The 25,000-nt window shown below is 40.6% G+C and overlaps 1 protein-coding gene across 1 annotated transcript in view; it reads left to right on the top strand.

Annotated features, from left to right (window-relative positions):
- Positions 1 to 25,000, top strand: part of THRB (thyroid hormone receptor beta) — a gene marked incomplete at its 5' end in the record, with an annotated part of 542,677 nt that overhangs the window by 180,727 nt on the left and 336,950 nt on the right. Inside the window, one exon of the mRNA XM_082258824.1 lies at positions 10,182 to 10,293. The remainder of the gene's footprint in view (positions 1 to 10,181; positions 10,294 to 25,000) is intronic.

Genomic DNA, 25,000 nt, shown 5'->3' with positions numbered 1-25,000 from the left:
GTGGTCCAAATAAAGGAAAAATATCATCACAAAGGACATTACTTACTAATAATCCAATGTGCCTCCTGTGCTGCTGGCTTGCATTCATTAAAATCCTTCATCGATTCCCCCACCGCCAAGGATGTAATCCTGGTAATCTGGTGCAGTGAGGGGTTAATGGAACCAACAGGCCTCTGATGGGCAGTCATCAAGAGTGCTGATTATGCCTGCCCTTTCCACGCTTCTTTTCCATTGATTGAAATTGTACTATAGCAGATGAATGAAAGGTCTGACTTCTCCATGTGTAGATCGTTGTGCTGATTTTTTTTCTTAATTTTGTCGAAACTTAGGCTTTAAAAGCGGAAAGAATTGCAAAATTCTCTTACTTTTAGTGCTTGAAAAAGGATCCTGAGTACAAGAGTTTCTAGATATTTCGCTCCATTACTCATCATTCAGGTGGGTCACTCACTGCACAAAGACATCAAATTATTAGGCATCCTCTGCTATAGGATTTTGATCCTTTGTGAAATGCTTTCACTCCATATACATGTAAAAGGATGTGCTGATGCAACTTTTCCTATTTTAACACTTAAATAGACCACGTAAATATCCTAAAGGCAGACTCTTATATATAAGCAGTGAGGTTTCTAAAATTCTTGCAATGTTTAACATGTAGTTCAAATAGAAGGGGTTGCATTTTCTTTCAACAAAACTGGATTTTTACTTTAATCTAAGATAGAAAACAGCAGACATACACATGCTGGCATTTCTATAAAGCCCAGCTCTACATTTTTGTCAGGCTTTTTTCTACACCTGTTAAAAAAATAGGTGTTTCAGCATTCAGCATTGCGTTCTGTGTTCTTTACTATTCCTGGTTTCTCTTCCAGGTTGAATGACATCCAACATCATTCAATCTACTTCATGTGAGCCCAGACTGTCTGACCTCTAAGATTAAACCCAATCCGAGTGAAACGCATTATGAGGGCATGGCCAATGGGCAGGGACTCAGCTTAAGTCAGAACTTTTCTATGAGATACAGTTGACATTTACAGTGTATGGCCTGAGCTTGGCGTGGTTGTGGATGTGTGGAATGGGATATGCTCCCTTTAGGACCAGCACCTGAAGTGGAGGGGGGGGGGGATCATCAAACAGTCTAGGCTCCTGGGAAAATGCTGCAAAAAACAGCGCTCACGCATAATAATGTAATCACCATCCTATCCAGCAGTAAGGACCACCAACACCAAGGACTCTTTGAGTCATGTGACCATCCAAAAAAAAATGGACTATGCTATGGAGAGTTGGGGAACAAAATAGAATTCTTCTTTTAAAACTGCTATAAAAAACAAGGTCCTTGGAGTGTCTGGAATCCCTGCTACTAATATTTCATCATCGTTGAGTGCACCTAGGCAGTGACCTGGAGATGATTGAAAGTTATTGCCACAATTTATACGCTACATACTTTTTTTTTAACCCTGATTTCTTCAGTTGTATTTGCTTTGGAAGTAAAGTAGTATGATTGAAGGCCTAAACAAATAATAAAACAATAAAAATATAGTAACGTTGGACAGACATTCCTCTTCAGTCCCGGTTCACATTTCTGCGATGCGGGAACCCTGCGAATATATGATGTTCCCGCATCGCACCTGCAACCTTTCACACCACCAGTCTTGAGCTGCATTGCCCAAGAGTGTCCTAAAGCAAAGCAGCCTTACTTTCTATGGTCTCAGTGTACATTGATGTGTTACATTGGTGTGCGTCAAAAAAATAAAACATGACAGGTTGCAGCACACTGCAGTGTATCATAAACATAATTGAAGCTTGGAAAAACAAATGCAGTATAATGCATTATTATTATTATTATGCATGATTTACATGTATAATACATGTACAGTTTGTGCAGAGCTTTACAAGTTTGGGGCAGACAGTACAGTTACAATATACAATTAAATACAGGAGAAATCAGAGGGCCCTGCTCATTAGAGCTTACAATATAAGAGAGAGGGTCAAGTGATACAAAAGGTAATAGCTGAGGGGGATGAGATGATGAAGAAGTTGAAAGTACAGCTGTTAGGTGGAGCCAGAATAGGCTTCTCTGAAGAGAAAAGTTTTTAAGAGAAAAGTGGATAGAGTTGGAGATAGTCTGACAGATTGGGGTAGGGAATTCCAAAGGATGAGAGAGGCTCGGGAGCAGTGGGTGCTGGTGCTCCATGGGCCAGGGGGGGGGGGGGGGGCGGCAGACGGATCGCACCATACCTCCCTGGGACCACACCAGGCCGCACACCATACCCCCCCCCCCCAGAACCACAGCAGGACCCCCGGGCTCACTCACCCTGCCTGGACATCAGCAGCAGGAAACGGCGGTGGCCACGGCGGCTTCTTCCCCCTTAGTCTTCTGTGTCTCCTTCCTCCTCCTCCATTCCCAATGGCATGGTTTCTCCTTTCGGCCAATCAGGAAACTGGTCTCAGGACCCACTTCCTGATTGGCCAGGAGGAGGATCCATGTGACAATAGCGAATATTCATTTGCTATTGTCACACAACTGCGTGGGCTCAGGGCACAGTGCTCTGCGCCCCGAGCCCACCCTCTTCATGTATTTATTTATTTCTCTTTTTTAGCCTATTAGAGCCTCTGGCTCTAATCACATGGATAAAAAAAAAAAAAGCCCCATTGAACTCCAACTTTTCTTGGACTTATGTGGCTTCTATCAGCTTGTATCTATTTCGTGAAGAGCAATGGACTAATATATTACTTAGCAGATGTGTATTTCCTATATATGAATAGTTGCATTATTTTCTTTATGTACTCTGTCTGTAAATACATGAAAAGAATGATTTTACCTAGAAGATTGGCTGAGTTTAGCAATGACTAATTGTAATTGTCATTCAGTAGGAAAGGAAAGTTGCTTGTAATAGAGGAATGGAGCTGCTGATATTGTGTCAAGGCCAGACTGTCTAAAAACTTTGTTGATTCATGGAATCATTTATTTTCTCTGGTTAGACTGATTGTAACTTGCTGTCATTTATCATTTTATTGAAAGAAATGTATGGAGATTAAAGTATAGCCACAGAGAAAAGTGGCAACTTGTCAGCCATGAATTAACAAAAAGTTACACAGACTGTATTTTAGCGGTTTTAGTTTCTTCATCTTGCTCAATATTCCCGAAAACTGCTGTAACTGAAGGCGGCATTTCTGTTCTGTAAATGCTCTACCTTGGATGTTTTTTTGTGTGATGCAGCTATTCAGCGGCATCCTTTTGTCAAAGTATGCCACCCTCCTGTAGGGTGAAGCAGTATGGCTTCTGATTCGCCATTGTCCGCTGGACTAAACCTATGGCATTCAGTACGCATTGGGGTATGACTTTATAAAGTGAAATGAACATGGCTTCCCTTCCAACACTCAATCACATGCAGGGTAACATAAAAAGTAGTACTTTTCCTGTTGCTAGGTTAATGTTTAAAGCAAAAATGGTTTCAATTCTGTTCATTTCTTTTTCAGAAATATGTTTTTTAAGGGTGGTAAGAAGCTTTTAAAAGGATAAGTTCACCTTTGGTAACATGTGACATGTTACACCCGAATTAAGGGTGTACCATCCTACCAAAGAGCAGCTGCTTGGCCCCTCAGATGTGGGGATCTTCTCTCTGGACCCCCTGTGATAATTTAAAAAGAGCGTGGCCATGCAGGGCTCTGCCCACAGAGCCACATCATTCATTCACTGTGATCTGTGAATACACGAACTATAACTATTGTCTGCCACCGTGGCAGACAGCTTGTAGTTCTCAATGAACTTTGAGGGTGCTGGTGAGTGCTCTTATAGTTCATTGATCGTCCTGCTTTCAAGTAACAGTCTGCCCGTATGGTAGGTATGGCCAGACAGCTATACTGAGACTCTACAGGAGCCTGACATTGCACCTGAGATCTGCTGAATACAAAAGCTGTCAGAGAAAGATTTATCCATCCACATTTTTGCATGGATGGGAGAATCTATAGGCTGAATTAGAGAAATCTTTATATACACTCACGGCCACTTTATTAGGTACACCTGTTCAATTGTTTGGTAACACAAATTGCTAATCAGCCAATCATTTGGTAGCAACTCAATCCATTTAGACATCTAGGCGTGATGAAGATGACTTGCTAAAGTTCAAACCGAGCATCAGAATGCAGGATTTAGGTGACTTTGAACATGGCATGGTTGTTGGTGCCAGCCGAGCTGGTCTGAGTATTTCAAAAACTGCTGATCTACTGGGATTTCCATGCACAACTATCTCAAGGGTTTACAGAGAATGGTCTGAAAATTAGAAAATATCCAGTGAGCGGAAGTTGTGTGGACGAAAATACCTCGTTGATGTCAGAGGTCAGAGAAGAATGGGTTTGAGATGATAGAAAGGCAACAGTAACTCAAAAAAAAGCACTCATTACAACCAAGGTATGTAGAATACCATCTCTGAACACACAACACAGCCCTAAAGCAGTTTGGCTATAGCAGCAGAAGACCACACTGGGTGTAACTCCTGTCAGCAAAGAACAGGAAATTGAGGCTACAACTAACACAGGCTCACCAAAATTGGACATAAAAAAAACAATATCTAGAGCAAAGGGCTATATCGGTGCTGGATCAACCGCCTTGAGACAGAAATCACACAAAAGTTGTAAAATTGACAAAGCTTTAATTAGAGTACATCCATTAAAATACTATACAACACGTACAGTAAACAGACAATACTAGACACATAAAGACATAAATCATATGTGGACCTCCCAATATAACCTACCCACACCCCGCCCCATACCGGTACATAAAGGAATGCCCTATAGTGGCGCAAGGTAAGGGTGTCCAATGCATTTCGCCTGATGGGCTTCTTCAGGGAAGGGTAGGTGTAGAGGATTTACAATAATATTATACTAACAAAGGAAAAGAAAAAAATTTGTAAACATAATAATCACAAAACAGTTTTATCATAATGCATATACAGATTTATGGTAATCAGAGAAAACTTGGAAGATTGGAAAACGTTGCCTGGTCTGACGAGTCTCGATTTCAGATGCGACATTCAGATGGTAGGGTCAGAATTTGGTGTAAACAACATGAAAGCATGGATCCATCCTGCCTTATATCAACGGTTCAGGCTGGTGGTGGTGGTATAATGGTGTGGGGAATATTTTCTTGGTACACTTTGGGCCCTTAGTACCAATTGAGCATTGTTTAAATTGCCACAGCCTACTTGAGTATTGTTGCTGACCATGTCCATTCCTTTAAGACTACATTGTACCCATCTTTTGATGGCTACTTCCAGCAGGATAATGCACCATGTCACAAAGCTCAAACCATCTCAAACTGGTTTCCTGAACATGACAATGAATTTGCTGCACTCCAATGACCTCCACAGTCACCAGATCTCAATCCAATAGAGCACCTTTGGGATGTGGTGGAGAGATTCGCATCATGGATGTGCAGGCGACAAATCTGCAGCAACTGCGTGATGCTATCATGTCAATATGGACCAAAATCTCTGAGGAATGTTTCCAACACCTTGTTAGCTCTATGTCACAAAGAGTTAAGGCAGTTCTGAAGGCAAAAGTGAGTCCAACCCGGTAATAGCAAGGTGTACCTAAAAAAGTTGCTGGTGAGTGTATATGGCCATTAGACAGTGACTTAAATCAAAGTTGGCCTGGCTATTCCACAGTTCTTATTTGCTTGGAATGAAGAGGAGATTTTTTTAAAACTACCATTTCGCCTGATTCACAATCGTAAGAAAATCCCGTGCTTGAGATTTGTGCCTGTTCACATATGAGCACTTGGGCTCCTGTTGCTCTTTTTCTACTTTTAAAGCAGAACGGGTGGATTTTTGGTCTCATAGACGTCAAAGGAAGAGCTTGAAAAACATCTGAAAATGTGTGTTTTTGAAGCCTAAACAACCCTGTCCTCCTCCTAGTCACTAGTTCTATATTAGTTAAAACAAAATGCTCAAACACACCTAAAAAAATCCCAAAATATAGGAAAAAAACCGCTCAAAAATCACCTGTAAATGGTGACACTCAGGTGTAAATGCAGCTGCTTATCATGCAAATGTAAATAATTTGCTGTCTATACCCCTGGTCACGTGTTCACATTATGGGTTTATGGAGTACAAACTGTAAACGTTCTGAAAGATAACCATACTTTTCTGTCTCCCTCCCCTGGTACTCTTCATGATCTTCTTTTTATACTATATGTGCTTCCTTTCTTTTGCAGAAACGCAATATAAAGAAAAAGAAAAAAACACCAGTAGGGAAAAAGTTTGGATAATATGCTCTCCCTTCCCTGGCTTCCCTAAAGCAGGGGTTGAAATCACCGTCCTGACAACACAATCTCGGGGAATGCTAAGTACTCCAAATCTCATGAAAAATTAGCCTTAATAGTGAGGCCAGCTACAGCGCTTGCAGGTAATAAAAAACGGCTGTCAGCGGTTAGCTAGTAAGCTGCACGTCCTCTCTACAGAGTGGCGAGCGGAGCTCCCGGCTTGCGTTCCACCTGACGTGACGTAATTACGCTATGCGTTCCAATCTAACGCATTTCGTCACTTCCTGTGACGTCCTCAGAGAGTGGAACAAATCGATGTCACAGAATTTATGGATACCCACTTTTGAGCACCTGCACTTTTGAACCTACTGGATAAACATAATCACTCAAGGACTTTATTATTTGAACTGTTTGGGCACAACAGTCACTTACTTCGGACTTGATTTATTCATATTTGATCATTCACTATATGTTTATTATTACTATATATTGATTAATTTGTAAAAGTCACTGTTGTAAAATAGGACATTTATTACTTGTCATATATTATTTGCCTATTTTCATAGTTCAGTTTACCATTACTTGATTTCACCAACCACTAGGGTTACATTCAGCATCAGCAAGCGCTTTAGCTGACCTTACTATTAAGGCTAATTTTTCATTTACCTTCTTACTCTATAGATGCTGCTGCACCATACACTTTATTATAATTGCTAAAACACTCCTTGGCGCGGGGAATATACCTTGGTATATTTTTTCATACATCACTCCAAATCTCATAATAATATGCTGCAGAACAGTGTAAGATTGTCCTTTTAGTGAGATTTGGGCTACTCAATGTTTGATGGGTCCTGCCAGAAGTAGAATGACATCATCCTCGCCTAGGAGCCTTAGGCAGTAGTCAGGGGAAAGGTAAATATATTCTCTAACTTTTCCCCCACTGGTGTTTTTTTTTTTTGTAAATTTAGGTGCACAATCCGCTTTAATGATAAAAAATCATCCACATGTATGTTTTTACGACTTGAGTCTGAAATCGTGCTTGCCTTTACAGATACTGAAATGTATTAATTGCTGTTATTCTTTTGCGCTGAGTGACCTTGATAGACAAAGAGTTATCATCCAGATCAGACAATGATAAAACTGCTACTTTTTATTTAATTTCAGTAATGGGTTACTCATTTCTGAAATTGTATTAGCATTGTGTTTTGTGCCAGCTTGGATGCACATATAGTACTCAGAGGAATTAAACTTTAAACTACCGTATTTTTCGCCGTATAAGACGCACCTGCATATAAGACGCACCCAATCATGGCACAGGTGTGGGTACAGGCATGGCACAGGTGAGGGTACAGGCATGGCACAGGTGGTGGTTTAGGCATGGCACAGGTGGTGGTTTAGGCATGGCACAGGTGGTGGTTTAGGCATGGCACAGGTGATGTTTTAGGCATGGCACAGGTGGTGGTTTAGGCATGGCACAGGTGGTGGTTTAGGCATGGCACAGGTGGTGGTTTAGGCTTGGCACAGGTGGTGGTTTAGGCATGGCACAGGTGGTGGTTTAGGGATGGCACAGGTGGTGGTTTAGGCTTGGCACAGGTGGTGGTTTAGGCTTGGCACAGGTGGTGGTTTAGGCATGACCTAGGTGGTGGTTTAGGCATGGCACAGGTGGTGGTTTAGGCATGGCACAGGTGGTGGTTTAAGCATGGCACAGGTGGCATGGTACAGGTGGTGGTTTAGGCATGGCACAGGTGGTGGTTTAAGCATGGCACAGGTGGTGATTTAGGCATGGCACAGGTGGTGGTTTAGGCATGGCACAGGTGGTGGTTTAAGCATGGCACAGGTGGTGGTTTAGGCATGGCACAGGTGGTGGTACAGGCATGGCACAGGTGGTGGTACAGGCATGGCACAGGTCGGCTAACTTACCTGCTCTCCTGGGCTGCCTGCGCTGCTCCTCTCGTCCTCTTCTTCTGACGGCGGCGGGATTCCTGGAACCGTCCACGACGCTGCTCCTCTCGTCCTCTTCTGTCTTCGTTCTTTGACAGCGGCTCTCTCGGCGGCTCTTTTGGTGGCTTTCTCGGTCCGGCGAGAAGGAGATCGGGCTGTGACGGTGCGTGACTGACGCACGCACCGGCACCGCCCCCATTGGCACCGCCCCCACAGGACTCAGCACAGGCAGCAGAGAAAAATGTTCATTTGCCGTATAAGACGCACCAACTTTTCCCCCCCAGTTTTGGGGAAGAAAAAGTGCGTCTTATACTGTGAAAAATACGGTAATTGTATTATGGTTTTGTATATATTTTCTATATTTATTAGCATCATTACAAACAAACAATATGTTTTTAGTCCAGCTTTAGCCTTCTTTTCACATGTTTCCCTCTGTCTACTTTAAACCTCAAAGAAATAGTCCGTTGTTTACAGAGCTCAGTAGCTCAAGGTGAAATGTACACTCACAAGTGAAAGACTTATCACAGTGACTGATCCCAAGTGTGAGCCAATACGGAGCCTTCATCTTTCATTCAGATCAGACAATGATAAAACTGCTACTTTTTATTCTTATATTAGTAATGGGTTACTGATTTCTGAAATGTTATTAGTATTGAGTTTTGTGCCAGTTTGGATGTACATATAATACTTAGAGGAAGTGAACTTTAAACTAAATGTGATGTGGTTTTGCATATATTTTCTTTATTAGCATCACGACAAAGAAACAATTTTTTTTTTCCGTCTAGCTTTAGCTTTCTTTTCACGTTTTCCTCTGTCTACTTGAAGCCTCATATAAAAAGTCAATTGTTTACAGAGCTCAGTAGCTCAAGGTGAAAAGTACACTCACAAGTGAATGACTTATCACAGTGACTGATCCCTTATCAGATTCTGGCTCCTTCTGAGGTTTTAGTCAGTGTGAGGTCAATGCAGAGCCTTCAGCTTTCATCCACATGTATGTTTTTATGACTTGAGTCTGAAATCATGCTTGCCTTTACAGATAATGAAATGTATTAATTGCTGTTATTATTTTGCGCTGAGTGACCTTGATACACAAAGAGTTATCATCCAGATCAGGCAATGATAAAACTGCTACTTTTTATTTTATATCAGTAATGGGTTACTGATTTGTGAAATTTGTTTAGTATTGAGTTTTGTGCCAGTTTGGATGTACATATAATACTTAAAGGAATTGAACTTTAAACTAAATGTGATGTGGTTTTGCATATATTTTCTTTATTTATTAGCATCACGATTAAGAAACAATATTTTTTTTGTCTAGCTTTAGCTTTCTTTGCACATTTTCCTCCATCTACTTGAAGCCTTATATAAAAAGTCAGTTGTTTACAGAGCTCAGTAGCTCAAGGTGAAAAATACACTCACAAGTAAATGACTTATCACATTGACTGATCCTTTTTTTAAATTCTGGCTCCTTCTAAGGTTTCAGTCAGCGTGAGCCAATGCAGCTTTAATTCAGAAATACCCTGTCTGGTAAACCTGCAGTGGGATAAGTGGATCAGCAAGACACAACTATAACAGAGCTTTCATACATGATGCACAAGGATGGCTTCTCCCATGTTTATAATTACAAACTATACTTAGGTTTCAAACACTAACATACATTGATGATTTTTTTTTCTTCAAGCTGATCTCTTTTCCAGGCATAGATTTACATAAGCATTTATCTAAAAAACTTTTTTTATTTTGTCTTGGATAGAATAGGAAATGGTAACAATTGTACACAGTAATTTTGTGTTTTCCACTGGTCACGGGGGGTAAATCTCCCTAGTAGGGACCTAAGATGGCAATACAAACCCGACCAGGCAATTCATTCATCAGTATCTGAAAAAAATACTTTAGATATACTTTAAAAATACAGTGTAAAAGTAATGTCATTCTATTACTATTTGTATCCAACATATTAAGAGATGGCTTTCTGTTTCAGTTTTAGAATCCAGTATCCGCCTTGCAGCTTTCACAGGTGAAGAGTCTGAAGAGGTCATTAATAGTTGCATGGTACAGGGAAGCAGTCAAAGGAATATAGACATGAAGATCTAGTAAGTGTATCTCTCATCTACTTATGTTTGTGCTTGTATGATATTGAAAAATGCTGCAAGCTACTGCAGAGGACTTGGTTGTATATTTATCTTACCATAATGTTTTATCAGAAGATATTGATAGTTTTGATTTGAAGGGGACAAATCCAAGTTTGATATTATTTTCAAGGGATACTGTGCTGTTACACCAATATGTAAGATATTTTATACATCATAGTTATGGTAATGTCTATATATTTGGTCATTATACTGCCATCTTGTGGTTATTTTGGTTGTTGCACTTGCCTTTTCCTTCTGTGTTCCTTCCTGTCCCCTCCCATTTATGATGTATTTCCTGTTCCTGCTTCTTTATGCTTGTGGAAATAGAGATGGTCACATCTGTCTAGGCCTTTATACAATCTGCTCGCATCCAGGAGCACATTATCATGTTTTGACCTGCAGATGCCATCCTTCAATCATCTGCTACATTTTGTTGTCTGCTATACCTACTGCTTGCAATAAAACCTATGTGGATGGAAAGAAATTGTGTCTGGTGAGTTCAAGCTATCTGATAACGATTGTCCGTGGTGATTGCATCTGCTTATACAGGCCAGGAATAGGTCTCAGCAAGGGATAATTCACTATTACAACAATTGGAGTAAGAATAGATACAATGCTGCTTAAACTTTGCATAAGATTGTAATAGAGAAATTTCACCCCCTATTCATTTTTTTTTTCAATCCCCTCTTTTGCTGCTATCATCCTTTTTTATGTCATCAGGATTCAGTTGTCTCTTCCTGGGTCTTGCAGCTGGCCCCCTGATGGTGCAGTACATGTGCTGTATATGTTATGCATGGCATATAATTCAGCTGGGAGCAATGTCATTCTAGTCTAGATGAAAAATCCACATATACAGGGCCAGTTACATAAAAAAATGTATTTAAAAAAGATTGTTGGCTAAGAGGATTATAAAACTCTGTATACACATTTATTGCATTATTTGAATCATGCTCTCAATGAACAACGCAATAAAAATATAAGGATGTGAAAAGATGAGGAACTGACTGAAATACGTAGACTAAGATACATTTTTGGTTTGGTTGAGTTTTAAAAATGGGTAAAATTATTACATTATATATGTATTATATTATAATAATTGGACTAGAACACTTGTCATTTTCTATTGCTGTCTGTGCCCTTAGTAGGGAGATTCACCCTCTCTCTTTGTCCTGTTTACCATTGAAAGTGAAAGTAAAAGAAAACCCCAAAATTTTGGCTTGTCCCCAGAAAAGTAATAGAGGGGAAATCTTCCAATGGGGACACTAGTTCTGGTGGTCCTCAAAGAATTCCCTTCATTTGCAGGGATTTCCTCCCACTTTCTGTTTGGCTATGGGACAGGAAGTGAAGGGAAGGGCACAGATCGCAAAAAGAAATCCAAAATTTAAAAAATAAAGTTTTGCCTATAGTTCTAATTTAAGTTATGCCGAGACTGCATTTACCAACATAGCAAATTTTTTTAGAATGTCTTTTTTTATGGCTGAAAAAATGATTCAACTCATACCTCTAATTTTGATGTTTTACCATCTGGATTATTCAGCAAGGAGGTGCAGAACAATGTAACCAATTGAAAGCACCCAGATTTTGTTTAACCTATTTGACTATAGTACAAATACTGTAATCTGATTCATTCCCATTATATCTAGGAGCATGATGATATAACCGCACTTTAATTAATCCATAAGTTATTGCTAGAGATTTATCTGCAACCTGCATAGCATTGGTGCCAGAGTATGATATCATTGCAGTAAAGATAAGGACAGCAACATTTCAAGCAAAATATCATTTCATATTAATTAGAGAGGTTCTGAAGTTCATGTGTCTGCAGGTTACTATTAATAAGTACATATCACGTTGTCATCTAAGAGAATATGAAGTTATACAATATAAGAACATGAAGTTGCACTACAGTAAAACATTCCTATATACTGTAGCTGTTCTCAGGGGATACAGCTTGCTTTTTCCTCGTATTTATAATGTATAGATGACTGTCTCACTCCCTAAATCCATTTGGTTGCTTGCATCCTTATATCCTGAGTAGCTGTAAAATGCAATAAATATTTCCTGCTTATCAACATTGCCCTCTGTAGTTCACTTGAGATAGTACATATTGAATCAAGTGACAAAAGCCTGCCACCTGTGAAAGCGTGCAACCATTAGGGACTAATTAAAGAGGAATTCCAGGTATGGATATCACTGTACAGCACAGCAGCTGGTGTGCGGTGGGATCCAGCTGATGATGCCCTGAGCTTGGCAGATCACATTGTTTCCTTTTTTTTCTTTTAACAAACCTTATTGAGATGTCACACAGACATCTTGTGAAGTCCAATAGGCTGCTACGCGGTGGCTGGCCAGTGGATTGACTCGCACTGCACTGCGCTAAAATAAGTAATGCATGCAGTACTCTTTTTCAGTGCATCATGTCCATTGCAGTGGTGTGAACCTTGCACATAGGACATAAAGCATTTTGCCTTGTCCACACGGTAGGACTGTGCTGGAATAGCTGCCCAATGCAGTCCCACCACAGCTGCTGTGAGCCAGCCCTGAAGGTTTTAACCCTTCCCTACTTAGAAATAAAAGCTTTGGCTATACATACACTCTAAAAAAAATGCAGCATAAAGGGTAAGTGCTATTATAAAAATAAAGAAACCCCTCCGTCAGCATCGGACAACCTTGTAACCATAGAAAGTTGGGAAACCCAAATGGCTGGTATGAGGCCAAGGATGGGAAGAGGGGCAATGACAAGTCCCATGCAATGATTATTTACTCACCCTCCCTTTGCTATAGTCATTGCTTCCTTAAGCCCCGTACACACGTACCGAATGTCGGCCGAACGATCGGCCGTCTTTTGTCCGGTGCTGTCCTGTCGGTTGAAAAGTGCTAAAGACTGCACAGAATTTTGTCGGCCAACAACAGCCGACTGCAGAAGTGATGTCATGTGATGGTTAACTTTCCGTGATTTTTTTCTTCTCTGAGCATGCCCAGTCTTGCTAATCTGCTGTCTGTCGGCCGAATTCTGTACTGACTGGCGAACAATCGGCCGTTCTTGTGACGGCCAACAAAAATTTTAAAGTCTGCACGCCAGATTCTGTTTGGCCGAAAAAGTCGCAGTCGGTTGTCGGAAGCATCATACTAACAAGCCGACAATCGGCCGATCGGTCGGTGGCCTACGTGTGTACGGGCCTTTAGGTCCCTTTCACACAAGCATTCTGTTTGTCAGTTTTTCATCTCTCTGTTGACGGATGAAAAATGGACATCAGTGCATCTCTATGAAAAAAATGAATGTTGACGGATATGGATGTAAATAGGCGATCATCCGATTTTCCATAGAGATGCATTGATGTCTGTTTTTCATCCCTCAAGGGATGGAGGAAAAACTGAAAAATGGAAAGCCCGTGTGAATGGAGCCAAACTCACCTTGTAAAGATATTATAGTTGCTGGCACTAGGCTTGAGAAGGCCAGAATACTTTTCTGTGGATTAGTTTGCCCATTTGAGCAATGGTAGTTTAGGTAACCTACAGAAAAAACTTGGAGGTGCCTTTTTCCAAGCAATTTTAGAAAGGTATGTGATGTTTTCTTCCAGCCTGATGCCACATCATACTCAGGAGTCAGAGGACCATCACAGTACTACCAGTCCTGAATTCCTGGCATCTTAATATAAGTAACATCTGGTGATTGAGTGGCTTCAGGTTACTACATTATGCCTCTGTATTTCACAAATATTTGACACCAATTACAAGCTCAATGGAAAAGATGTTCTGGGTTGCTCTAAATGCCATCCTGCCATTTGTCGTATGTATTTGCTAAACACTAGCTAAATCTCTTACGTTGTCCATATTCAAGCCTTCTCAGCTGCCCCAATCTGAGCCTGAGAAGCCAAGTATCACCCACTGTAAGGCTCCATGTACACGGGACGTTGTTAAAAGTCCCTTTGAATGCTGGAATTTTTAGGACGTTTGAAACGTCCGTTCAGTCGCGTTTGTACCCGCGTTTAGCAGGCGTTCAGCGGCGTTTGCGGATGTTTGCGTTTAGAAGCGTTCTTAGAGGTCAAAAAAATTATTCCCCATTAAAATGGAAAAACGCGAACGCTAAACGCGGGTCATCGCGTTCGGACGCGTTCAGACGCGTTCAGACGCGTTTGGACGCGTTTGTGCCTTTGAAACGCCGGGAAACACACGTTCGAACGCAAATAATTGCGTTCTAAAAACAGTCCCTGAACACAACTGCCTGCAAATGACTGTAAACGACCCTGTGTACATGGACAGATAAGATAAAATGTAGATGGGTTCAGGGGCTTCTGAAAAAAACGCCCAACTGCTCCTAAACGGCCATTTCCAGCGTCCCGTGTACATGGAGCCTAATTCTTAGAAAGAGATATAATATGGCACAGAATAATATACAGTAGATAGAGTAGGGAAGGATTAGAACATCTGTCAGTTTCTATTGCTGTCTTCGTCCCCACTGGGGAGAGTCACCCTCTCTGTGTCCCGTTTACCATTATCATTGAAAGTGAAAGCAAAAGAAAACCCAAATGTTTGGTTGTCTCCAGAAGAGTAATAGAGGGGAAGTCTGCCTACGGGGAAACTAGGTCTGGTGACCTGGGGTCCCCAAAGGGATTCCCTTAATTTGCAGGGATTTCCTCTCACTTCCTGTTTTGGCTATGGGACAAGAAGTGAAGGTAAATCTCCCCAATAGAACACAGATGACAAAAACAATCCGGCAGGGGCTATAACCCTCCATTACTATATCAAAAAAAAAAAAAAAAAATGTTTTGCCTTTAGTTTCAGTTTTCAGTTTTTCAGTTACTTTAATTCAGTTAAGCAGGATATCCACAAGCTAAGCTTTGCGATATTAGCAACAAACTATTATTATTATACCTTATTTTTATTCATTTATAAATGTATTAAATGTAATATTTTTTATGTATTAAACTACAGAGATCTCTACATCACTAATTTATACTTGGGCTTAACTGCTTAACCACTTGCCGACCAACCGCCGGTTATACAGTGGCAGGTCAGCAGGTTCTTGCGAATCGTCGTACCTGTACAGCGGTCTGCGGGAGCGATCCTGGGGTCGTGCACACCCACTCGCCAGCGGGGAAGCCAATCCACGGGGTCGGCGGTCGCGATTGCCGCTGGGCACCCGCGATCGCTCCCCATGAAGAGAGAACAGCGGTCTGCTGTTGTAAACACAGCAGACCGTTGTTCTCTCTGTTATCAATGCAGAGCTCTTGTGCTCCTTCTATTTATAAACACAGGTCTGTGTATTGATTCCATAAGCCCTCCCACACACACACTTAAAAAACACCCCCTAGGCTCACACCTAATCCTTTGATCGTCCCTGGGTTAACCTGTTCCCTTCCAGTGTCATTATTACAGTAACAGTGCATATTTTTAGCACTGATTACTGTAGTTATTTCATTGGTCGCCTAAAAGTGTCAAAAATGTCAGTTAGGTGTCCGATCTGTCTGTCGCAATGTCGCAGTCCCGCTAATAATTGCTGATCGCCACCATTACTGGTAAAAAAAAAAAAAATGACATAAATCATTCCCTAGTTTGTAGAGGCGATAACTTTTGCGCAAACAAAAAATACGCTTATTGGGATTTTTTTTACCACAAATATGTAGCAGAATACAAATTGGCCTAAAATGATGAATAAATGCGATTTTTTTTTTTGGGGGGGGGGGGTGTTATATAGCAGAAAGTGAAAAATATATATATTTTTTTTTTTCAGAATTGTCGCTCTTTTTTTTGTTTAAAACACAAAAAATAAAAATCAAAGGTGATCAAATACCTCCAAAAGAAAGCTCTATTTGTGGGGAAAAAAAGGAGAACAATTTTATTTGGGTACAGCGTCGCACAATCGTGCAATTGTCCATTAAAATAACACATTGCCGAATCGCAAAAAAATGGCCTGGTCATTAAGGGGGAAAATCTTCCGGTCCAGAAGTGGTTAATAGTGGGGTTATTTACTTAAGGAGTATGGCATGTTCACATTTAAGGTGAATTTTCACAATTCTCATCTTAGTAAATGAGGTTAAAAAAAAGTGAAAATGAATTAAGCAAAGAATAATCAGTTATTTTAAAGAAAATGAAAAACAGAATTTATGCTTGCACAGGATGAGATAAATGAAGTCCACACAACTTTGCAATTTACTAAGCTATGTGAATTTTTTCTTTGCCAAAAATGTTTTGAAAATTACCATTACTTTAGGAGGGTCAAAGTATTGATGTTATAATAATGTAATCAGTGATGTTTTCTTTTTATTCAATTTCTAATCTCAGTATGATAATGATGTCGCTTTTTTCTTAAAGTGAGTTTACCCAAAACTTTTTTTTTTATATACAGTAGTTGTGGGTGGAATTGGAAAGTTTGGAACCCTTGTCAGGTTCTAACTTTCTAACCTGCTATCCAGGTCTTCTTTAGAGAGCTATCCCCTCATTTTCTGTTCTGGGGAAAACAATTTATTATACAGGAAGTGAAGGAAAACATGCAACAGGGAAATATACAACAATAAAAAGCTGACAGAGATTCCAGCATTCCCCTACTTAATGTAAAACATCATTTATACTTTTTTTTAGGTGTTTTGATAGACAGATTTCCCCTTGATTCCTGTCCTGAGGACAAACTTTTTGCAAACAGACAGTGAAGAAATCTCTCCAACGGAGCTTACAGTGGCAGTTCTAATTCTTCCCCACACTATCCAAAAACTACAAAAAAAGTTTGGCTATTGATACACATTTTTCTACCTACTGATCTGTAAAATAAACTGCAGTCTGGTTGGTTTCTATAAAGTAAAATAAATCTAAAGTTATTGCACTTAGCACTCCGTTAGGGCTCATATACACGCTGACATCATTTTCCAGCATTTATTGAGCTTTGCCAAAGTCAAAAAATGTTTGTGTCAATATTTGGAATGTAGGAGTCCCTGCTTCTAAATACAAGTGCCAGTATGACTTGGCAGAGATGTCTGCTGGAAAGTTTTTTGGCCTCTTAGGTGCGTCAGTTCTGAAAATGCAAGTCAATGAGAATATTTAATAATCACCCACAAAGTGCCCTCAAGAAGTTGTATCTGGGTTATCTGTGAAAATGCCAGCCCTTTGCTTTGGCTGATCTCAGGGCCAGATTAACGTAGGGGCTATTGGAGCTGCAGCTCCAGGCCCCTACCTTTATATAGGCCCCAGGTTGGCCATATTCACTGTTACCGCTCTTCTGTCACTTGTAAACACAGAAGTCTGGCTTCTATGCTCGCTTCCCCAGGCAGCTCCCTCAGAACCTCCCCACACAGCACGAAGGCCGGACAAGGAGGGACAGTTGCCGATGCATGGATGTGTTTATGGGCTTCAGAGACAGCATCCCATGTGGAATTAGGCATGCATGGCTGCACCCTTCCTCCTCTGGGTGCATGCCAAGGCACGGCCCTTAAGGCCCTTCAAAATCCTCAGCACCAAGCCCATGATGCTCTTAATCCGGCCCTGGCTGATCTAGGTTTTGCTCTGCCATCAGAAAAGGTTAAAAAAAGAAAAGAACCCTTACAAAGAAAATATTTTATTAAATGCCTGTACATATGAGCCTCATTAAATAAATCTAAACAAAATAGTAAAGAGCAGAATAAACAATTATCAATATCTGTTTTTTACTAAGAGGGGGTTGCTTAAAGAGTGATGAAACGTCTTTATCCATCCATGTGGGTAATGGTGGACTTTAACATGCGACACATACATGTATATACAGTATGTATAAAAAATATATTATATTTCACAAAATGTTAAAAATGGTAAAAACAAGGCTTCACAAAGAGCCACAGCAAAGGGGGCATCCCCATTGAAGTATACTCTCAGAGCCGGTTCACGCTACTTCGACTTGGGACACGACTTGTGTGCCCTCAAGTCGCCCCAAGTCTCTTGTCATCACAAATTCAATGTAAATGAATGAGAGCCGTCTTAATATGCACTACTGAAGTCGCTCCGACGTACTACTTCAAGGCGACCTCTATTCGACTTGTGCACATAGACTTCAATGGGAGTCGCTCCTAAGTCGGATCCTCATCTATTTTCAAGCAACTTGTTATCAGACTTTGCAGGAAGAAGAAAAAGATTAGCCAGGCATTCCCCACAGACAAAGTCGCCTATCATTTAAGTCTCTTCAAAGTAGTGCACAAGTCTCTTCCAAGTCTCGAAACAAGTCTCTTCAAAGTCACGCTAAAAAGTTGCTCCTTCATGGGGCGACTTTCTGGTCGCGGTAGTGTGAACCGGCTCTCAGAGAAAACACAGAACAAGAGTAACCAAAAGTATCCAAAGTCTGTCACTTGTACATATTGTCCAGATACTCTTGTCCAGTTTGGCGGTCAACGTGTTTCACTTAGGTTGTAGCTTCTTTACGACCGTTTATTCGTGTACAAACACTATTATCTTGAAACAAATAAACATAAATTAGGCATTAAATTATTATTCACATGGTATCGCTTAAATTTGTGTTATATAACTGCATAGCTTACATTTGGCGACAACCTTTTGGTCTCTGGTATACCAGTCCAGGGGCAGACACAGGGGACCCGAATGTGACCAAACGAGGAGGGAGTGCGTAAGGGCAATAAGGGGTCGTACAGTATAAAATCAATGGAGCACCAATTATAGGGGGTTAAGATATATATATATATTGAAAGCGTAAAGATGCATAATACTCAAAGGAAAGCTAACTCTAATCAGCCAGTATTACAGTCTACTCCCATCCATCTTTATGTTGTTTTTAGCCTTTTTTATTTTCATATTTTATGGCTTTGAACTTTATTAGACTAATAAAGTTGCTCATAACAACACAAAAAAAAAACTACTAAAAGTGGATGGGAATCCAAAATACACCTTACATATATAAATGAATATTTATATACAGTATACTGTATGTACGATGTTAGTTGGATCATGATAAGTCTTTAGAATAGATGATGTCTAGCCTCCAACATGAACATCTGGCTAAATGAGGAACCTGTTATAAGTTAGTGTCAAACAGAAACACACCCATATTGGGCACAGTGTGTTTTATTCAGCTATAATTCTTTTGATGTTCTGTAAGTTAATTATATAGTGGTTTATCCTATGGTTTATCCCAACATATGGATCTGTTAGTTTGGGCTTTTAAACACATTGTAGCAATGTCTGTGCATGTTCTGATAACCACACAAACCATCATAATAATAATAATGCACGCATTTCCTCCTCCTTTTAAAGTCGTGTCACTCATCTTTTCTTAAAAAAGGAGAAAGTACAATTTATCCCATCAGTTATTACCAACTAACAGATATATGTCACTATTACAATTTATGAACATGTTTTTGCTTGTCTAAGGCCCTGTCAGTTCACCGCCCGCCCATGTTTTAGAACTTCTACATTAAATGTGTACGGAGATTTTCTATAAGTATCCTACCCCTTTTTCCTCATTAGACATTTCTACATTTTGAAATTTTACAGCCTAAAATAAAATTGATTTTTTTTTCTTTTTTGAAGGTGCAAAATATGTTTTATTGTTACAGAAAATAAGATATTTGTTGATTGCTTAAAGTGGACTTAAACTTAAAAGGTGAAGTTTTGCTATGTTATAGGGAACATCTAAAAATGTTAGTTGTGCCTAAGAAGCAGTGCTGGGTTGGCACATGCCCAGTTTGGAGATGACAAACTGTGCCCCAGTCCCCCTCTCCCCAATTCATACATAGATCAGTATCAGGAGGAGCTGCCAGTTGAGTACAAATAAACATCTAGAGCAGTGGTGGTCAACTTGAAAATTATAGAGCAACTTATGTGCAGCCCCAGCACTCCCAAAGGGCCACACATAAGCATGCTTTCATGCATTGAGATACACTGTATCAAGTTAAAAATAGTGGGCTGTAATACACCAAACTTTCAGCCCCGGTTTACACTTATGCGAGTGCGGGAAGGCTGCGAATCCGCAGCCTGTTTCCGCATCGCACACGCACCCCCGGCAGTTCACACTGCCATATGCGATACGCTGGGGGTGTCAATGTAATCTTAACGACACCCCCAGTTTGATCGCATATCGCAGTGCGATCGTGCAGTTCGCACAGGATCGGATCGCACAAGTGTGAACCGCTGTGCGATCCGATCCTGATGCGGCTTCCAAAAAGGGTCCCTGTGCGTGTTTGCTGCGGCTGCGGTGCGAATTTAGCCATACAAAGTGTATGGCTAAACTCGCACCGCACAGCCGATCGCATGTAATGAAGGAGCAGTGCGCTCCGACATAACATGCGAACCCCGCACTCGCACAAGTGTGAACCGGGGCTTAGTACTGCTGAAATGTTTTCTTTGTATCGCAATGTGCACTGAAAAGAAAGAGGGAGTACAATTAGCCCTATAGATGGTGTCCTTAGTCCAATAGTAACTCCCAGCAGTGGTGGCAGTACTAATAACTCCTAGCATTCGTATCTGTTGCCACAATAATACCTTATAGCATTAGTGTCTGCGAGAGCCGTAATAACCCCAAGCTTAGGTGTCAGTGGCTGTGTTAATAACCACTTTCATTGGTGTCAGTGGCTGCAGTAATAACCACTTTCATTGATGTCAGCTGCTGCAGTAGTTACTCCCATCATTAGTGAAAGTCAGCCCAATAATAACCATCAACATTGGTGTCAGTGGCTGCAGTAATAACCACTTTCATGTGTCATGTGACTCGTTGGTGTTACAAGGTCTCAGGTGTGAATGGGGAGCAGGTGTGTTAAATTTGGTGTTATCACTCAGCTGAAATCGCACAATTTCAAACCTGCATTTCAGGGCGAGTTCAGGGGCGATATGACATACATCTGTGTGGGTTCATGCACAGATGTCAATTGAAATCGCCACGGAAGTCGCCATAAGTATTGCAGGAACTACTTTTGGGAAACCGTGCGGCGCCATAAAGTCGGTGCCATTGCCGGTGATAGGCTCTGATTTGGCATGCCATTTGACATTTCAAATTGCATGTCAAATCGGCCCAATGTGAACGGGGGTTAAAAACTAGAAGCTGATTACTATGCACAGCTGCACCAGATTTTGGGTGCACCGCTTTTAGTAAATCTCCCCCAGTGTCTCTTTGACAATGCATTTTAGCCAGTGTAATTGTGGCAATGTAAATACTTTGGTAATTTTATAAAGGAAATAAAGTGCTGAGTAGATTAGGGTTGTTTTAGTGTTGTTGTACCATTAAATAGCTATATGTTTCATTTTCCAAATCCTATTTTCCCCAAACACAGTCTCAATAAAACCCAATAGATGTTTCTATACTTTTAACACTAATGGATATTGGACAGAATGTGACGTTTCCATGCATCCCCTTTTGCTTTAGTAAGAATTCAGAAATTTTCTAGCCTCATCCCTGGAATGTCTGTATTTTTGGACTAGTTTTACCTCTGAAAGGGACCCCCGTTACACTAGAAAACAGAGAAGATTCGTAGTTATTGTTTCCCTTTTATATCAAGTATGCTCAGCATTTGTATTCGTTAGAATGGCATGACTTTTTATTTAGGTATGCTCCATTAGAACTCTGCCAGCTTATTTTGTTTATTTTTACTCCATCCTTCAAAAAAATCGAAGCATTTTAATGCAATGCTAGATCCAAAGCTACTATTAGGCCAAGTAAAAAAGGAATAAAGGAGCAGCATCTTCATAAAAGCTTTCAGCTAATGGAAAGCCAGAAATAAAGGCTAAAAATGTATTTTTTTATATATCCTCAAAGGCAATGTTTAGTATATTGTATAAATTGATACCATGCCAGGTAAACATAAAATATTTCATATACAGTACGTATTGCATATTAATGATTTCCAGCCAGTTAAAAAAGCTCCAGGTTTCTTTTACATGTTGACAACATTAATATCATTAAAGCGGAGTTCCACTGGCTTTTGTGTTTATTAAAAGTCAGCAGCTACAAAAAGTGTTATCTGCTGACTTTTAATTAACACACACTCACCTGTCTAACGGTCCAGCGATGCAGCCGGCGGGAGCCCCAGTTCTCTCCGTCTTCTCCCCGGGGCGCCGTGTGGGCACCCGGCTGTGACAGCTTGCGGCTTCACACCCGGGTGCGCACTGCGCATGCGCGAGTCGCGTCTGCGCGTCGTGAATGGTCAGGCAATGTTCTGGAACCTGTGACGTGTCCCAGAAGATTACAGGGAGGGAGGGGGAGAGGAGAACTTCCGCCCAAGCTGCCTAGGCGACCCGAGCGGAAGTGTGAGTGAGTACCTGTCAAAACTAAGTACCCGCTTCCCCCCCCCCCCCAAAAAAATGACATGCCAAATGTGGCCTGTCAGGGGTTTGGGACCACTTAAAGCGGAAGTTCCACTTTTGAGTGGAACTCTGCTTTAAACCCAAAACCAAAAAATGCAGTTTACCAATCATTAGATCTGGTGGCTGCATCAGTTTTCTTTTCTTTGGCTTTTCTGCCCACTATTATCACCTGGTGATCTAGCCAGTAACACACATAAAGGTCTTACATAAATAAATAAAAACTGATTATAAGTACCCCTGTCATTGTTAAGTGGTTTGCCCCGTCTCTGTAACTGATACATTCCACTAGAAAGCTTCTTTTGAAAAATAACAGACTTACTGGCTGGATCACCAGATAATAGAAGAAATAAAGCCTAAAAAATGGCCATACCATCTAAAAATTTGGATACATGCAATATAATAATTTTTTGCTTTTAGGTTCAATTCCATTTTAACTGCTTAACCAAAAATGTTTTTTGTTTATAGAGCTCAATGGCTGAAGCTCAGTTTACACAATGAAGCAGAAAAGTGTCTCACCCCCATCTTCTCTCCTGTCCTGTATGACTTCATAAACAGCTTAAAGCGGAGTTCCACCCATTTATTAAGTTGAGATGTACGTAATCCCCTTTAAATATGCTTTTACTAATGCAAACAATTTTTTTTTCTTTTCTGTAAGGAAATATCGTTTTCTTTTTCTTTATTCATCCGCACTTCCGGGTCTTGCTGCCTATAGGCCATTTCGTGACTCAGCGATTCGCAAGGGCTCCTGGGATAGTGGCGTCATGTATCCCAGCAGGCCTTGCGATTTGCCTAGAGACAAAATCTTGCGTTATTTCCAGACCGGCACCAGCGGTTCTCAGGGATGTATTGCATTCAGTCCGCGCTCCGCCCCGCCTCCGCCTCCTCTCAGTGAGCTCTATGGGATGTAATGCTTTCAGTGCGCGCTGACTGAGAGGCCGCTGGGATACATGACGCCGCTGTCCCAGGAGCCTGTAGGCAGCAGGATCCGGAAGTGCAGATCAATAAATAAGAAAAAGTGTATTTCCTTACAAAAAAAAAAATAGTTTACATTGGTAAAAGCATATTTAAAGGGGATTACGTACATCTCAACTTATTATAATGGGTTGAACTCCGCTTTAAAGCTGAATACACACTATACAATTTTCTTTGTATGTTTTCCTTTAGATTTACCAAAACCATATAATATGAGGTCAAACCTAAACACTTGCACTTTGTATGCAATCTGGCAGGCCCTTGCACTTCATAGTTGAAGGTAAATCTAAAGGAAATCGAACAAAAAGTTGTATAGTGTGTATCCAGCTTATGTTAAAGAGATAGTTTGAAAAGAAATAGCTGTTATGCTGTCTCTATAGTAACCCCATAAAATAAAGAGTATTGTAAAAAAATAAAACGTTTTTAAAAATCTGGAAATTTGAAACATTGTAAAGTAAAATGGATTCATAATGTATAGTTTCCCATTCAAGAATGCTTAAACCTTGAGGAAATAAAGCTTTAACATAATAGCACATCTCAGGTACTGCTAAAAGGAATGTTTGACTGCAGAGCTTGAAAAAAAAATCTCAAAATAAGATAAAGATAGAAGTAAAAAAAAAAAAAAAAATGTAAAGTTTTAGTAGCCAAATTGATGCAGATCCCATAAACAACAAAACAAACATTGTTTTCATCTTAAAGTGGGAGTAAACTTCCATGTATGATTTTTTACCTATTGGTACAGTAAATATCTCCTAAACATGCTCTGCTTAGGAAATTTTTACTTTAGATACAGCCGGTGACATCACTGACGCATTCGCTCTGAAGGTACAGTTTACCCGTGCTATTCCTTCAGAGCCATGCCATAAACAGCGACTCTTGCGCACTTCATTTTCAGGTAACTCTGTCATCATGTGCTAGTATGCAATGCATACTAGCACATTATGACTTAAACTGCCCGGTGCCTATTTTTGTTTATTTTTTTTAATGTGGTTTACTACTGCTTTAAAGGGCTTTCAGCTGGAAGTGATACTTGCATATACAGTAAGTAAAGGTTCACACTTAGCTGCAGTCTGCGGGCTGGTTGTGAGGGCAGGAATCGCACCTGTTCATTCATTCTGAATGGCACCCCTACGCATCTCAGCCTGCAGCGCTTTTGCGGGTGCAGGAACAGCAGTTAAATCGCATGTTCAAAAAGACCATGTGGTTTACCTGCTGCTGCACTTTTAAAAAGGTGCATGCATTTCTGTGGGAAATGTGGGCACAGAAGCCCATTCAAATAAATGGCCTGCCGAGCCAGAGAAAATGCAGGCCACACGGCCTGCACAAGTGTGAACTGAGCCTAAATCTTTAATATTCATAAATTCCAGCCAGCAAGGCAAACAGCCCAAGATTTCTTTTTATGTGCTTATGATGTTAATTTTCACAG

The sequence above is a fragment of the Pelophylax lessonae genome, assembly GCF_965119305.1.
Source record: "Pelophylax lessonae genome assembly, chromosome: 5".
In the NCBI taxonomy this organism is placed as follows: domain Eukaryota; kingdom Metazoa; phylum Chordata; class Amphibia; order Anura; family Ranidae; genus Pelophylax; species Pelophylax lessonae.
The sequence above is the reverse complement of the archived record's forward strand: the minus strand, read 5'-3'. Positions and strand labels throughout refer to the sequence as shown.